The sequence below is a fragment of the Oncorhynchus kisutch genome, linkage group LG19 (genome assembly GCF_002021735.2).
Source record: "Oncorhynchus kisutch isolate 150728-3 linkage group LG19, Okis_V2, whole genome shotgun sequence".
Classification (NCBI taxonomy): Eukaryota; Metazoa; Chordata; class Actinopteri; order Salmoniformes; family Salmonidae; genus Oncorhynchus; species Oncorhynchus kisutch.
The window spans coordinates 28945551-28963944 of NC_034192.2; the positions used below are offsets into that span (position 1 = coordinate 28945551).

The 18394-nt window shown below is 41.2% G+C and overlaps 1 protein-coding gene across 1 annotated transcript in view; it reads left to right on the forward strand.

Annotated features, from left to right (window-relative positions):
• Window positions 1-18394, forward strand: part of LOC109910101 (5-hydroxytryptamine receptor 4-like) — a 106120-nt gene that overhangs the window by 63413 nt on the left and 24313 nt on the right. The window contains exon 7 of the mRNA XM_031798285.1: window positions 11316-11400. The gene's annotated coding sequence lies outside the window, so the exon portion shown is untranslated. The remainder of the gene's footprint in view (window positions 1-11315; window positions 11401-18394) is intronic.

Sequence of the window (18394 nt, forward strand, 5' to 3'; positions counted from 1 at the left end):
AAAAGCTACTTAAGTAGTACTTTCAAGTATTTCTACTTAATCTTAAGGATCTCTACAGATCGGTGTCCCACCCGTGGAATGGTTGAGCTAACGTAGGCTAATACGATTAGCATGAGCTTGTAAGTAACAAGAACATTTCCCAGGACATAGACATATCTGATGTTGGCAGAAAGCTTAAATTCTTGTTAATCTAACTGCACTGTCCAATTTAGAGTAGCTATTAGAGTGAAATAATACCATGCTATTGTTTGAGCAGAGTGCACAGTTTTGAACTTAAAGTTATTAATAAACCAATTAGGCACATTTGGGCAGTCTAGACACACCCTTTTAAACAGACATGTAATGGTTCATTGGCTCATTCTAAAACGTTGCACATACACTGCTGCCATCTAGTGGCCAGAATCTAAATTGCATCTAGGATGGAATAATACATTATGGCCTTGCAGTTCAAAGATGATGGTACAAAAAAATGATGTTTTTACCTTTGTATTATCTTTTACCAGATCTAATCTGTTATTCTCCTACATTCCTTTCACATTTCCACAAACGTCAAAGTGTTTCCTTTGAAATGGTATCAAGAATATGCATATCCTTGCTTCAGGTCCTGAGCTAGAGGCAGTTAGATTTGGGGATGTCATTTTAGGCAAAACATATTTTTTAAAAGGGGTAGATTCTTAATGAAGTACTTTACACCACTGGCTACTAGCATTTCGAAACACCCCTATTTAACCATATATGCTCAAAATCATAATTTTAAAGCCTGTGTGGAATATACAATGCCATACCATGAAATTCTATGTCAAATGTTTACGGGACTGAAATAGAGATGCTAGTGTCAGAAATTGAGTATAACCAAAGGGTTTTATTTGGCTCAGTCAGTTGTGGTTTGACAGTAAAAAAACAACCATAGCTACAAAGACAGGACCATTAGGACATTTCAAGTTGCTTTAGCAATGGCAAATATACTTCAGATGAGTAGGCAGCACGCACCAATATGCCATCCATCCTCAACAGGTCCATCATATAGGCGTACTGGCCAACATTGCTGTTCTGCAAAATGAACGAGTCGTGCGTTCCACCTGGCCACCACATTCAGCAGTGTTTTTTGCGCATCACATCACCTGCACAATAAGAGTTTTCTGTTTACATAGTTGAACTCGTTTTGGGATGGTGCTTTTGTGCGATGTGGTTGCTGTCTGTTGCTCCGTTCGTATTTGGGAACTCATTAACGACAAATAAATCCTTCTTGACTTCAACTTGTTGTGCGACGGTGTATGGAAATGTTATGTTACAGTTCGTTTTGCTGATGATTGCATCCAAAACATTGGCCCATCGAGGGATGTGAGATGCTGATCGGCAAGCTCCCACTGAAAAGTGCCCAAAACCCCAAGGGTGGATAGCACTTTGATGTGTATCGGAATGGCATGTGTTTACCTTTCTAAAGTAGGTCTTCAATTCACGTAACGATCCTATAAGATTGGTTTGCAAAAATGTGCTTTCTGAGAAGTGCAGCTTGTGCCAAATCTTCCAACAGAGCAAGATGAGCCATCTCTCATTCCATTTCCCATTATCTCAGTCTTTTATAGTATTTCTAAAATGGTTTTACTTTCACACGTGCCTCTAATTTCACAGATTACTGTACATTATATGGATTATTATCGTAACATGCATTGATGTGGTCAAATGATATATAGCCTATCAAGATATGCATGAATTCATAATGAAAATACAATTCAATCAAAGAATGATTTAATTATTACTCACAATTGCATACATTTTCAACATATATTTTCCCCATTCTAAGATTGACAAGCAGTTCCCATATTCCACCACTTGGCACTGTGCGTACAATTGTGTGGTTAGATTTACGCACACTCTCAAGCAAGTGTTCACATTGATAAATCTCACACTTTGCGTGGAAATGATCCCACACTTGGTTTACATACAGATTTGTGCCTATGCATGATTGATAAATGAGGCCCCTGGAATGTTTCAACTGTACCTAGAAGTGGGCACAGGGTTGGGGACATGTCAAAATGCAGAATTTTGGCTCTTTATTTAGCAAGCCCTTTAGTCATATAAAAAAATCTGTTTCATTGAATTCTACAGTACATTTGTCTATATTAAAGGGCACTTCATTTAATATATCAGGCTTTTAAAATTCTATATTGGTGCACAATTTCTACTTAAAATATCAAAGGGTTGCAAAAAAGACTATTTTATGAGTAAATGAGAGAAAAAGTTAAGCAATAAATGACAGCAATAAATGCCAGTGGTCTAATCTTTCATGACCTGTTTGAGAGTCATCAGTTTCTCTCTTCTGGGACGCATGGGGTTAAACACTGGTTGGTGTGATGCTCACAGGAGCTGACATGTACCCAGATGTAGGGGTCAGATTCTTATCTACCGCAGAATGAACGGGGCACATCTCTCCTCCTAGTCGCCCTTCTCTCTCAGCATGCTCCAACCTCACCTGACTCCTAACCACAAGATCACACAGCTTCCTTTAATTCTTTCCTTCTTTCTATTCAAGCAGTCACGCCTGATGCAGTTCCAGTCAATTGTATGTAAACAAATCGGGAAATGCAGGGATGTGAAGCCTTGACCTTCAGAGTAGTAGAGACAGGCCTTTTTGACTCCTGAGTAAAAGCAGATGAAATTGCACCCGGTTATTCAGCTGACCCATTGTGTCAATCTCAAATCTACAGGAACATTACAAGCATATTAGATTTCTGGCAATAAAATCATACATGTTACAAAATGCGTTGTATTGTAAGAAATCAATTGTTCAGTATTAATGCTGATATCTGCAATCTGATAATGTGCAATGTGCATAATAGCCTGTTACGTTTAAAAAAAAAACACAGAACCCTAAAGCCATTGATAGTATCAGACTGTTTTATGTGATATATTGTGATTTTATTACTGCCCAAGCACAACTAATAACATTCATAATGTTTTCTCCAGAGTCTACTGAGCCTTTAACTTACCACGTCCTCACCCCGTAGGCCTAGTAGTCGTGTTATTCTCCGAGGAGCCATATTTCTAAGTTATGTCAAGTGAGTGTGGAGACAGAGGCCAGGCCAGACAGTCATCCTGTCTGAGGCGCAAGCAGCCACTATTTGTGTTGGTTCATGCTCCCTGGCTCCCCTCAGTGTGCTATAAAATACGTCTATTATGATTTACATTTTAAATTAAGCTTAGACTTAATAGGGAAACTCAATCATTTTATGACGTTTTGCTACTTACAATTTCCACCATTACAAAATCCACTTCAAAAGGGAGTTGTTGGAGGGATTTTGTGATTGTGTAAACACATTAGACTTTCTTCACAGGGACAGCTCTTGAGAGATTAAAATGTTACTTTTTTCACACTTTAAAAGACTATGTTTCAAAGATGGTACTGACATACTGTCCGTTCCCCTTGCCTCTCAGTATTGACCCCTAAACATACTTCAAAGCTCTAAGGATGTAGGGGTACATCATTTTTGTTAAAAATAAATTATAATCTGCCCACGTTTAGGCTATTATAAATATATAAAACTGAAAGGGTTGCTGTTTTTCAGACCTGGAACAAAGGTTTTGATGCATTATTCAGTCTACACTCCCGCAAGGTGTCTTACCTCGAACAAGGCCTCGTCTTTGACCTGCTCATTTATTTATATGTATGAGGTAGAAGAGCGGTTATTGCGTGATTGTGGTAGAAACTAATCCTTGGCCAAAGTGAGAGTAGGGAGAACGCGTGAAGAGGAGATAAACCACACCGCACCATGGTGCCACATCCTGAACCAACAGCAGTTTTATGCTCCAGGGCTAATAGGGAAGATATATGGGGCAGTTGAGAGAGCAGAGCCAGCAAAGCCCAGTCTGGGCCTACATCTTGCTTCCTCACAATCTACAATGCTACAGCAATGAAAGCTCACCCCTAAGCTTAGCGTTATTCTGGGGGGGGGGGGGGGGGGGGTAGTAGTGTAGTGTGTGTGGTGATGCTAAGAAAACATGTACAGTCTCACGGACGTGGGCGCTGCTAGTGAGCACCGGGTGGCATTGCAGATCAGTTTCACTGTGATGGGGGTTTTAAACCCACTCTGTTTAGAATGATCAAATGCCCTTGCACTCCGGTTATATTGAATACCAAGCAGTCTATCAAATAACAGATATTAGATATACTGTTTTCCCCAATGTACTGTATACTGTAAGCTATGGTATTGGATATAATATATATATATATATAATATATCTCTGGGTTAGAAGTTAGAAGTCTCTACCAGAAGCAGTGTTGCCCCCCCCCCCCCCCCCTGGGGTATTTGACCTCAATTTCACAGATTGCTTAACAGCTCAATCAGGTAGCACATACGACACTGAGCAGCATATTGTATGCAATTTGTAATACTTCCTATACTCACTCAGTCTGCATCTGGATGATTGGTTCTGGTGGAATGGCTTTGAAACAATGCCACATATACAGTCGGTGTATGTGTCAGGTCTGGACCAGACAGTGTCTGGACAGCGTGGAGAGTGTCTGTTTTTGTTTTGTCTGCCGAAAATAAACAAAGAAACCGGAAGTGGCCGTGGCAGTGGTAAATACCGTGACAGGAGTATGACATTGTCACCTGGCACCAGAATCGCATAGAAAGACATTACATTATGATCACAAATGAAACGACATGTTTTCTGATTCAGTAAACGTATTTATGTGCTAAAGGTAATGTTTAAAGCATCTGGATTTCTGAGTGAGATTTCTGCATCAAGAGTTATTGTCAGGCGTGTGCGTACTGGTGGTGAAGTCGGGTGCAGGAGAGCAGAGAATTGTGAACAGGCGCACACTTTATATCCTCAGGAGGAAGATTACAGACGGATGCAGCTGTGTCAAAAACCTCCAGCCGACAAGGCAAAGTGTAAAGCACTCAAAAACGGTCACAAAACATGAATGTTTGACAATACAATCAAGCTTCGTGAAATAACACGGAAATAACGAACGCCAGCCTGGCGCGTTACAAAAACACGGAACACACAAACAATATCACACAAAGACGTGGGGGGGGGTGGGGGGGCAGAGGAATAAATACATTCAGTGTAATTGGGGAATGTAAACCAACTGTGCAAAACAAGACAATAAAAAAGGATAAATGAAAAATGGAGTTGCTATGGCTAGAAAGACGGTGACGCCGACTGCCCGAACACCGCCTGAACAAGGAGAGGAGCCGACTTCGGCGGAAGTCGTGACAGTTATAATAAACCTCATTTCTCCTTACCATAACATCAATCAATACTGAACGTTTGTAAGTTTATCCAAGGACCTTCATCAATTACCATATCATGGTTGAGGAACATCAATCAATGTATGTAAGGTTATCTGAGGACTCGGCCATGTTCCTGACTGGGAAAGGCTCATATCGAAAGAGGTCATGCGCGTGATATTCTTTAGACCGTAGGCTCTATTCTAACAAACCTAACTCCATTGTAAATCTAAGGGCTGGTGGTAGCGCTGTAGGTCCGGGGGTGTGTCAAAAATATGTTTGCTATTGAAAAAGATGGAATTAAGAGCACAATAGGAAAGGGCTGGATTTTGATTAATCAACAAGTTGTAGGCGTGACAAGGTCTTGACCACTCACTGGCTAATCAAGGCCTTCCATGGCTTAATACTACATGTGTTCGTCTCAAGTTCTGTAGGTTAATGACGATGTCTTTGCAATCTTTGCATTGTCATCAACTCCAATTTGGCTGGGGCCAACGGAATTTCCCATCCTAGTCCATTGTAGATTGCTTCTACAGTTTATTAAATAGCATAGGCTACAGTGACGTGTGATAGCAAGAGTAAAAAATAAACATCAGGTGTTTGCTCAATATGTTTGGAGTGTTGACAGTCAACATTCTTGTAATTGGTTTTAACGAGTAGCAGGTTAACGTTTTTCATCCTGAATCTTGTTCTGGAGGCAGCTCTACAGAGTGGTCGTTAATTGGCGCACAGCCATAAAGTCATAAAATCTGATTTTTAAACCTAACCTTAACCCTAAACTTTACCACACAGCTAACCCTAATGTCTCACCTTAAATTAAGACCAAAAATCAAATATTTGTTTTCATACATTTTTACAATATAGCCAATTTTGACTTTACAGCTGGCCTATCTAAGAGGAAATCGCTCAGTTATGCCTCCAGGACAAGACTCATGACATTAAACATCATCATGCCAACAAGTATAGACCTTTACGCATTGCACATATCCTCGGATAAAAAAATACTAGGCTCCCGTGAAGTGTATTAGACATTCTCAATAAGCAGACATAGCCGAGGCATACCGTTGATATTACGTTATAGGACTATATATTTGTAATATGTTTAGATGAGCTCGTCTTTGGTAACCGGCCAAGAGGCAGTCTTTGAAAATGGGAGTGGATACAAGCCGTATGCAATATGCACTGCAGGACCTATGTGAATAATGCAAAAGCCTCACGAGTAGAACATTTAGAAACCTTTAATGGATAGGCTACTTGGCTAATGGATGGTTAGGATAAGAAGGACACCAGATGCATTGCTGTTGAACCAGCTTTTGTTAGAGTATGGTAAGGGTAGCCTACTAACGACTTAATTGTTTTAATCAAATGGAACAATGTTGCTACATACAAGGTTTACAGGCACAAAAAGCACATCTCTTGTACCATGTGCATATGGGCACTGCACGTCAAGACTGGAAAGGCCGTCTTATGCCACGATTTTGTCATCCCAGACAAAATGTCCAGGTCGTAAAACGATTGTCGGACATCTTCAACTCGTTCAGTGTGACAGGGTCTCGGTCTGACTATTATATGCGGTCGTAGGCTCTGACAAACGTCTGTCAGTTTCTGAAATTTTGTGCCTTTATCGTGTAGTGTGGTTGGTGTTTGTTTCAAGTTTTAATGTCACATGCACAAGTACGGTGAAATGTCTTTCTTGTAAACTCAAAATCCAACAATGCATTAATCAATAACAATTTATTACTAGCAAAAACACAAGAAATAAGAGTAGGGAATATGAAATACACAAAGTAAGTAAGCATACTATATACAGGAAATATTAAACTCACATCTAAATATGGTATTGGAACTAAGTATAAGATAGACAGAGTAGCAGCAGCTTGCATGTTAGTGGGTGCAGTGGTGGAAAAAGTACCCAATTGTCATACTTGAGTAAAAGTAAATATACCTTCATAGAAAATGACTAAAGTGAAAGTTACCCAGTAAAATACTACTTGAGTAGAAGCATCAAAAGTAAATGTAATTGCTAAAATATACTTAAGTATCAAAAGTACAAGTATAAAACATTTTAAATTCCTTACATTAAGCAAAGCAGACAGCCACATATTCTAGTTTATTTATTTGCAGATAGCCAGGGGCACACTCCAACACTCAGACATCATTTACCAACGAAGCATGTGTTTATTGAGTCCGCCAGATCAGAGGCAGTAGGGATGACCAGGGATGTTCTCTTGATAAGTGTGCGAATTAGACCATTTTCCTGTCCTGCTAAGCATTCAAATTGTAATGAGTACGTGTGGGTGTCAGGGAAAATGTATGGATTAAAAAGTACATCATTTTCTTTAGGAATGTAGTAAAGTAAAAGTTGTCAAAAATATAAATAGTAGTACAGATACCCCAAAAACTACTTTGGTAGAACTTTAAAGTATGTTTACTTAAGTACGTCCATCCTGATTCTACACGTTCCTTTGTGGTAGAGGTGGACGCGTCAGACACTGGAGCAGGGGTGGTCCTTTCACAGCAAAACGAAGGGAACAAGAAACTGCACCTCTCTGAATCTCTCCTCAGGGTTCCACCCACAGTCGAATGTGCCAACCAGATGTTTGAGAAGTTCCTCCGCTGTTTAGTCTACACCCAGGCAGAGGATGCTCACAACACACTGCCGAACACTGCTGTTCGTGTGTTAGTTCGGGTCCCCCTCCCCCATGTTTCCTGAACAGGAGGCCGAAGCGGGGGTGCTGTCAACCGGGCGTTCATTCGACGATGTCTCCGCACCTGGATCAGAGCAGGCAAACCAGCACCGAAGGCCTCTTTGGCTCCTCCGACCGGGTCAACGGGTGTGGCTGTCCACCCGTGATCTTCCGTCGCAGAAGCTCCATCCACGCTACATAAGACCATTCAAGATCCCGAGTTTCATCAACCCCAGTCACCTATCGTCTCCAGCTTACCAGGTCTATGAGGGTCTGTCAATCCTTCCATGTCTCCTGTCTCAAGCTGGTAAGGACCAGTCCCTTCTCTTCACCCACAGCTGCCCCTACGCACCCTCGACTTGTTGATGGTCGCCCGGCCTACGCTGTCTGACGTCTGTTGGAGGCTTGTGGGTCTGAGGCACCCTGCAGTACCTGGTGGACTGGGAGGGCTACGGCCCCGAGGAGCGGGCGTGGGTGCCTACCCGGGATGTCCTAGATCCGGGACTTGTTCAGAACTTCAAATCAATTTGTATTGGTCACATTCACATGGTTAGCAGATGCTAATGCGAGTGTAGCAAAATGCTTGTGCTTCTAGTTCTGACCATTCAGTAATATCTAACAAGTAATCTAACAATTTTACAACAACTACCTCTTACACACAAGTGTAAAGGAATGAATAAGAATATGTATATATGGATGAGAGATGGCCGAACGGCATAGGCAAGATGCAGTAGATGGTATAGAGTACAGTAAATACATATGAGATGAACTTGTTTCCTCATTTAGTTCTTCTTCACCACGCTGTCTGTGTGGGTGGACCATTTCAGTTTATCCGTGATGTGTACGCCAAGGAACTTAAAACTTTCCACCTTCTCCACTACTGTCCCATCGATGTGGATAGGGGGGTGCTCCCTCTGCTGTTTCCTGAAGTCCACGATTGTCTCCTTTTGTTTTGTTGAGTGTGAGGTTATTTTCCTGACACCACACTCCGAGGGCCCTCACCACCTCTTTGTAGGCCGTCTCGCCGTTGTTGGTAATCAAGCCTACCACTGTAGTGTCTGCAAACTTGATGATTGAGTTGGAGGTGTGCATGGCCACGCAGTCATGGGTGAACAGGGAGTACAGGAGAGGGCTGAGAATGTGCCCTTGTGGGGCCCCAGTGTTGAGGATCAGCGGGGTGGAGATGTTGTTTCCTACCCTCACCCCAGGACCCTGTTGCACAGGGCGGGGTCGAGACCCAGGGTCTCGAGCTTGATGACGAGTTTGTAGGGTACTATGGTGTTAAATGTTGAGCTGTAGTCGATGAACAGCATTCTGGACCTACGTGCTGGTCGCCCTGTCTTGTAAGTAAGCATTTCACTGTAAGGTCTACACCTGCCAGTATGCCAATTTTTACATGATGAAATTGCAAACTAATGTACGTTTGACACTTAGCCCCAGCTGAAAATAGAGCCCTTTTGCTTTTCTCGGCTTGGATAATTTAGTCAGTTAGACGTGACTTGACCCTGTGTTGGACCTGTGTTCTTCTGCTGAGTCTGAGCCTGAGCTCAACCATCCAGAACGTTACAGCTGATAGCCCTCGCTGGGACTATTACAGAGGGATGCCCATTTAGTAACTGTCATACACCTTCCCCTTACAACAGTCCTTCAGCCAGTTTGTGCTGTCTTTTCCTGTGGACCTCACAGCAGTGTTTTTATTTTAATTTAATTTTTACCTTTATTTAACCAGGCAGGTCAGTTAAGAAGAAATTCTTATTTTCAATGATGGCCTAGGAACAGTAGGTTAACTGCCTGTTCAGGGGCAGAACGACAGATTTGTACCTTGTCAGCTCGGGGGTTTGAACTTGCAACCTTCCGGTTACTAGTCCAACGCTCTAACCACTAGGCTACCCTGCCGCCCCTGTTGTTATAGAGCACATAGGGAAACAGTCCATTGTTGGATTCTTTGTACTGTAGATTCAGTATCCTATCCACTCCTGTCTTTACCCAGCAGTGAGTTGAGTTGTTGTGGTTTACTGAAGAAGAATGGCACCGAACAAGCAGCCGAGCCGTAGTTAGCACCAGATAGCCTTAATCAAAAAGGCTATGTGTATACTGTGTACATTCTCGTATTTGCTTTTACATGCCGAGCCCATAATGTACATAATTTGTGGTTTATGTATGTGCTGCTAACCACACACATGACTTCTAGTTCAGATATAAAGACGGAGCAAGTCTGACTCACCTGGTTTAAGGGTCTTTTGTTGTCTGTCTTATTACTTACGAGAGCCTTTTGCCATCTCAAACCTTCCTCTATATTGTTAGACACTGTAGATAGTTTTTTTATAGACTTTTTCAACTACTTCTTCCATTTACTTTAATGTTGGTGTGCCGCATTTTCTGTTTGTCCTTAATCCTTACGTCTATTGACGCACCGTGAAGTAACATAATAACAAAAGTCTGAATCCGTCAGTTTAAGCTAGAGAATTTGTTTTGCTTGGGCTAGGTTTCAATCCACCACATGGCCTTCTGCATCTGCAGTGGAAAGGGTCAGAGCTACAGCGTTGTTTGTCAGACCAGGAGGCATCCCAAAAATCGGTCTTCTTACGAAAATGTCTGTAGCGTCCGAACAGGTTGGCCTACTAACTAAAGATGAGACTCTCACGAACACGATGGTGTTCTCCATTTGCTCTACGACCTCCAGAAGCCCCACGGGACTCGTCTGATGCCGGTACTGCCGATGTGCCAACTTCTGTCTGTAGCCCAAACCGTTCGGACTCTACAAACAACTATGACCCCACTATGGGGTCATAGTTGTTTGTAGACAACTATGACCCCGAACGCAGTGTTTTTCTCAGTTTTGCTCTACGACCCCCACAAGTGTCACAGGACTCGTCTGAATTTAATCTGGTACCGGTTGTCATTTAAGGATTTGCTATTCATTGTGTTTCTATGGGCTATAGTAGTAAAAGCCAAATTCAATATTTTATCAAATAATTTATTTTAGAAAACTGTGGATACCTACAGGGGTCTTAAAATTCAAAATTAAATAGCTAAATTAAAACAATTCCTTATGTTAGCTTAGTGACCTGCGTGCGGACCTGTCTCCTAAAGTATCTGGCTGTATGTACACTAGCTGTGTGTTAGTAACTGCTGAATGAGTCACTTGGGTGTGGATTAACCAGATTTCCCCCCCACTCTTTCTTTCTCTCTCTCCCACTCCCCTTGTCTTCTCCTCTGCCTTTCTCCCCCGCTTCCTTGTTTTTCCCTCCCTCCCTCCCTCCCTCCCTCCCTCCCTCCCTCCCTCCCTCCCTCCCTCCCGCTTTCTCTTCTTCTTGCCTCTCACCCTCTGTCTGGACTTCTTCTGCCCCCTGCTCTTGCTACCATGTGCCACCTCCTCCTCCTCCAGTGGCTGCTCCTCTGCCTCCAAACTCCTGCTCTGGTTCTGCAACACTAGGCCTGTTCCTGTCTAATGCTGCTTGACAACCTCTCAAGTGAGTCTATTTCACACCCCCATACTCCCTCAACCTGCTCTGTGTTCTCTGTCAATCTCTCTGACATGCTAGTTCAGGTTACATGCATGATGTTTGATGTGATGTGCACCTATTTCATTTTCTATTGCATTGTTTTATGTTCAATTGCGCAAACTAAGAAATTATTGTTTTCTGTATTCTGTATTTTCTCTGTGTGTGCATGCATGTGGTCCTCTCCATGTCTTGAGAGAACTTGAAAGATCTCCCATTACCGGCCAGTCAGACAGATTGTTTGTTGAGTAGCTGAATAGGCCTGACTTGTTGCTAATCTCTTTTTGGCTGTTAATCTAATTCTGGCCTCTGATATAATCCAGTGGGCGCTATCTGCTTGATTAGATTGTAATATAAACTAAATTACGTTCAACAAAAGTAACATATTACATTATAATGATATATTACTTTGCGTTACTTTCATGGGAAAAAAACTCAAATTTTGGGCTGTCGGAAGGAGTTAGCAAGGTGAGCCGCATGCGCTGTACCAAATATAGGCTACTTACTCAGGTGGCTCGGGTGGCTTCCCTCTATATATTCTTACGGACAGCAGCTGTTGTGACATTTCTCCAAGCACATTTTCTCCATTCTCTCGAGAACTAAATGAGGGAACAAGTCGAGATCGGATCATGGAAACGCGCTCGGCAGTGATATGGGCTCACCTTGCAATCTCTACAGGTATTGTTGTTGGAAGAACAGAGCCCTGATGTACTGTTTTGTTATGTTGAAACGTAGTTATTTCTGCTTCTGGAATAAAATATTGTAGACGATCTGAAACAATGGTATAAATAGCCAAGAGTTATTATAGCACTGGCTCATTAAATGGCAGTCTTTACAGTATCAGAATACGAGATGATTGACGCTGAAAGCCTATGCACGATACTGTTTTCTTATTATCAGTCAAGAAATGGATCCCCAGAAAGACAGAACACCATGCTTGAATAGCACACTTGACAATAGACGTACATCAACATATATAGTGCATATTAGTTATTCCATTGTTATTCCGTTATACTGTATTGACAAGTGTTCTTGCATTGAATCCCTATAGATAACAAGAGATGGAATACTAGCACATTCTAAACCACCCGCTAAACCACCCGCTAGGAGCATTACGTACTGTAGAGCCCCTCAAATTCAAATCTGGTCCTCGAAGCCAATGCTTTTTTCATTCTTCCCGTCTAAGAAGAATGAATTAGACCTAATTATCAGTTAGAACAGAGAACCAGCAGGGGTGATTATCATGAAACCAGGTTTAACCATGTCTGTAGATAATACAGTTACAAAACCATGATGCATCTGCAAAAATAAACTATCATTCTGAAGAGTAAGATGCATAGTTAATTGCACTGTGTATTATTGTAAATACGTTTAGCATTTTCTTTTGAAGTTTGGGCATTTTCACCCTTAATTCTCATTACCGAAATTTGTCCGGGTTAAATTCTCAGGTCATTTCATACAATTTTACTTTGCAAAAACCCAATTTATTTCAATAAAACACAAAGAATGTTGCTGTATTATGTCCAACATTAATAACAATGTTACACTAGTTGAAATGTACATTAAACTATAATATTTATTAAGGAAAATCATGTCTGTGACCATGCTTCTCATTACGTAGCACTTTCAAGTTCCTGTAAGAACTCCGATCAGTATTTAAATAGTTGTATTTACCCATGATGCATCATCTGGAAGAGTAGCCCTTCGATGAGCACAAGTTAAGTTCATTTATTTGCTTATATGCCACCAGAATGAGGTTCTTAAACACCTCCTTTTACCTTCTCATTACCGAAATGGCTAAAAAGATGAAATTGGAAAGTGTCGGAGAAACATTACATTAACAACATGGAGGCATGAATGGGATTTAGTGATGTGGTCAATTGTTCAAATCAAATTTTATTGGTTAAATACACATATTTTGTAGATTTTATTGTTGGTGTCGCGATTCCTAGCTCCAACAGTGCAGTAGTATCGAACAATTTACAACTATACACCAATCTAAAAGTAAAAGAATGGAATTAAGAAATGTATAAATATTAGGATGAGTAATGTCGGAGTGGCATTGACTAAAATATAGTAGAATAGAATACAGTACATACATATGAAATGAGTAAAGCAGTATGTAGACATTATTAAAGTGACCAGTGATTCCATGTCTATGTACACAGGGCAGCATGGGTACTGTTTGCTGACTCATGTCTGTCTCTTATTATTTGCTGATTGAGCTAAACACAAATGTATCATTACCACTTCATTTGCTGTTTTTTTGGGGGGTAATGAGAACCTTTATTTTGGTAATGATAATAAGCTAAATGTAATGTATGGGTGTGTTGTGCTGGTGACTTTAATTTATTACTAGTTCCACTCCTTACACCTATTAAATATATTTTTGGAAAACATCAGTTATTTATTAGTAGGGTTTGTTAAATATTTTGTGCATAAACCCCGTTTAATTTAAAGCCACAATCTGGAGTTTGTGTTTCAGCAAGGAGCATCCCCGCCACTTAAATTAGAATATCCTATCACGGCTCAGGCTAAGACCCAGATGCAGACACAGGAGGCGGATAGTACGAGTCTCAGAGTTTATTACAGTACAAGGGGCAGGCAATCGGTAGGTCAAGGCAGGCAAAGAGTTGTAATCCAAATCAGAGTCAGGCAGGTACAGAACGGCAGGCAGGGTCAGGACAGGCAGAAAGGTCAGAACTGGGAAGACTAGGAAAAGCAAAAACTAGCGCACAGGAACCACGGGATCACGCTGGTAGGACTTGACAAGACGAACTGGCAACAGATAAACAGAAAACGCAGGTATAAATACACATGAGGTAATGGGAGACACCTGGTAGGGGGTTGGAGTCAAACATAAGGCAGGTGAAACAGATCAGTGTGTGACATCTCTGATTTTCACATTTACCCATACTGTTGTTTGATATCCCAATACAGTTTTTGGTCCATATCTCACACATTTAGATACTTTATAGGCATACCATGTCATGCATATCATGCCATTTTCCCATAGATGCCATTCAATCTAAAATACCTCACAACCACACATATCCACGTCCTAACACACTAATATTAACATGGATATTATACTTTTTTAAGTCTCTTTGTTACACTCAAATTCACTCTTGACTTTTGAATAATTACAGGACTTATACTGAAATAAGCAGATTTTTTTGTCAAGTGAATTAACATTAACAAATGACAGTTTGACGATGTGTTGGGTTACTGAATCTCTGATAGATCTCAGTACAGTTTTATAATGGAAAGTATGCAACAGTCATTACCAAAATTGCCACACCCTGATCTGTTTCACCTGTCTTGTGCTTGTCTCCACCCCCTCCATGTGTCACCCATTTTCCCCATTATCCCCTGTGCATTTATACCTGTGTTTTCTCTTTGTCTGTTGCCAGTTAGTCTTGCAAAGCCTACCAGCGTATTGTACCGTACTCCTGTTCGCTTTTGTCCCTGTTTTCTAGTTCATCCGGGTTTGACCATTCTGCCTGGCCTGACCTTGAGCCTGCCTGCCAGTCTGTACCTTACGGACTCTGACCTGGATTACCGCCCTCTGCCTGCCCTTGACCTGTGATTCAAACTCTCTGCATCTGGGTCTTATCCTGAGTTCTGATACAAACATGCAATTGCATCTTCGAAACCTGCCCATCTTTAGGAAATGTATATCTTTCATGTACTTTAAACATTTTGGCTTAATTTGATAATGTGACTTTTGTTCTTTATCCAAATACAGTGAGGCAAAAAAGTATTTAGTCAGCCACCAATTGTGCAAGTTCTCCCACTTAAAAAGATGAGGCCTGTAATCTTCATCATGGGTACACTTCAATTATGACTGAGGGAAAAAAATCCCATAAAATCCCATTGTAGGATTTTTAATGAATTTATTTGCAAATTATGGTGGAAAATAAGTATTTGGTCAATAACAAAAGTTTATCTCAATACTTTGTCATTGCCACCAAAGGGTATATAACAGAGGTCAAACGTTTTCTGTAGGTTTTCACACACTGTTGCTGGTATTTTGGCCCATTCCTCCATGCAGATCTCCTCTAGAGCAGTGATGTTTTGGGGCGGTTGCTGGGCAACAAGGACTTTCAACTCCCTCCAAAGATTTTCAATGGGGTTGAGATCTGGAGACTGGCTAGGCCTCTCCAGGACCTTGAAATGCTTCTTGCGAAGCATTGTGTCCTTTTTCCTTTCTTTCTGTGCTCCCAAATGTTTAGATATGCTGCTAAAGTAACCAGACTGTTAGCTAGCTAGCTAATGAGGTAACATGACGAAACAAGGTATAAACAAATGCCCAGCCCGTGTGTGATTTTGGAACAACATGGTTTATGAACCAAAAAAAATCTAACTTTTTGGTCCACCAGCCACTGTTGCAGGTAGATGGAAACCAATCACTCAGAATTTCTACCAGCCAATAAATGTATTCGCCATAATAACACCAAAAGCCCAAACTCTCAAAATCACACTTTTATATTCTAAGGCCAAAACAATGCTTAAATCACATCAGGAGACAACTTTTGAGGTCTAGGGAAGAGAATAATAAATATAAAAAATTGGGACGGTATAGTTGCCCTTTAATTTAATTTGCGCAGCTCAAGAGACTGATGTTTGACTGGCTGTTTTTCTGCATGCGCGATAGCAGAGTTCACGTAACAAAAATACCCCCTGTTGATGAAAATCATCATGATATATCGTTCTGCCAGTTAAGCCTACTTTGCAGTTAACGTTTCATTTGGGAAGTTTTATGGGAAAGCCTTTAGAAGTGACATTGCTAACTGGCAGGCAACCCCATGTCATTACGTCTTCCGAAAGTTGTGTGTACAAATGTGACATATGTAAATGACAAAGATAGAACTGTGCATGGTGATTTTCTACACTCCGAGTCGATATTCACATAAGAAGGAATTCCCCTTGACAGCGGCCACAAATTGAGGGAAACAAACATTTTTACCCATTGACCCACATTTATTATTGTACCTTTAACTAGGCAAGTCAGTTAAGAACAAATTCTTATTTTCAATGATGGCCTTAGGAACAGTGGGTTTAACTGCCTGTTCAGGGGCAGAACGACAGATTTGTACCTTGCCAGCTCCGGGGTTTGAACTTGCAACCTTCCGGTTACTAGTCCACCACTCTAACCACTAGGCTACCCTGCCTCCCATTGTAAGAGATACAACTTAGTTGTCTTTTTTTTTGTTATACAGAAATAACAAAACATGCCGAAAAGCTGCTGTGTTGTTCAATGTACATGTAACCAGGTCACAAATCCCGTCATACGGTTTTCATAGTCCATAGGCCAGTGACATTGAATAATTTCATCTTACTGTCCAAAGAGAATGTATGCACGCGGCTGGCTATACATTCGTATCCCCCGTGGACCGGTTTGTACATAGACGCCTTTGCAGCCTGAATGGAGAATTGTTTATCTTCCTTAACGTGATTTAATGGCGAGAAGGTGGAAATTATTTCCACCACCATGCTATGGTGGCCTAATGCAACTTCCTGACATTGTGTACAGTTTTCAGACCAAGGGTAAATAACAGACTGCTGCAACTTGATTGGCTGAACAAGATGCACAACATCCAGGACTTGCGTTTTAGCCACTCTAGCATGGTGGTGGAAAATGGTGTCTCATAAAGATATTTTGCCAGTTTTCTTATGCCTTCTCACTATTAAATCGAGTTAAGGAGGAAATCAACGCCTTTGCAGCCTGAATGGAGAATGTTTTATGTATGAACCGGTCCACATGGGATACGAATATATAGCCTTCTGAGTATATTCCCTTATGACGGTTAGATGAAATGACAATCTGCCAGCCTTTAGGCTACGGTTCGTAATGCTCCCTCGTAGAGAGCCCTGTGGCTTCAGGTTATTTGGCATGGGAAATGTTGGGGACGCATTGTCCAAGTAGGCTATGCGTAGCTACTGTATGTGTGTGTAAATCATGTTAGAACTTGTTTAGTATAGTCCGTTTTGAACTCCTCTCACTACTCGTAGCTGTGTAGTCCGTTTGTTTGTGTTGTTGGTATTGGCTAGCTTAATGTTCTGGTCAGTAGCTAGCTAGCACTCGCATAGCTGCTAGCACTGTCATGAAACGGTATTAGGGAAGCCCGACAATATTACGTTTTGAGAGAAGTAGTGAAAATGATCGGGACCAGGCAATTTGGAAATGTAATCTTTAGACATCTTTCACTTTTCTTAAATGTAGTTTTGTAATTGACCAAAGAAAAGTGCTTTTTGCAGTGAGCCAACCAAGGTGATCACAGGTTGTTTTCCCCAAAGACGGTGGGGCCACGACGTTCTAATGCCGATTGGGACTATAACTCTCCAACCACAAATGAGCTTCACAGTAGAAAATGAGTTAAATGACTTCCACAACTTTCTTAACAATTCAGCCAAGAGTCATCACACCAAAAGGTTAAAGTGAATACAAAATATTTAATTCAATGATTTTGTTCAAGTGGGGACAATTTACTCTGACACAGGGGTTTATCTGCATACTGGTTCATTTGCATATTTCTACATGCTGACCGCAGCCATGTGATACTTGACTGATCATGATAATGTGATTGCTTAACCTTATTTTTTTTGCGTTTGACTGATTTTTTTCCCCCCTGCCAAATGACACCAAGACTGCATGGTGCAGATTGCAGCGCCATTTACAGAGCTATAAGCATGATGGTTGTCATAGCTCTTTGAATGGTACTGCCATATGTACTGAAATACCAGCTCCATGATCCACTCACGCAGGCAGGCAAGCAGACGTCTGCACGTTGTCCTTTGGTACGTTTTTCAGTTCGTAGTGAATAGGGTAAGTGGTTAAATATGAATAGTCTGTGCCCTTTAAGACAAAGTGATAAATGAATGCCTTTCACATGAGAAATAGCTTAAAAGCTATGGTTGGGTCACATGTTACAGGTAGTCTGACATTTAAAGTCTCATAGAT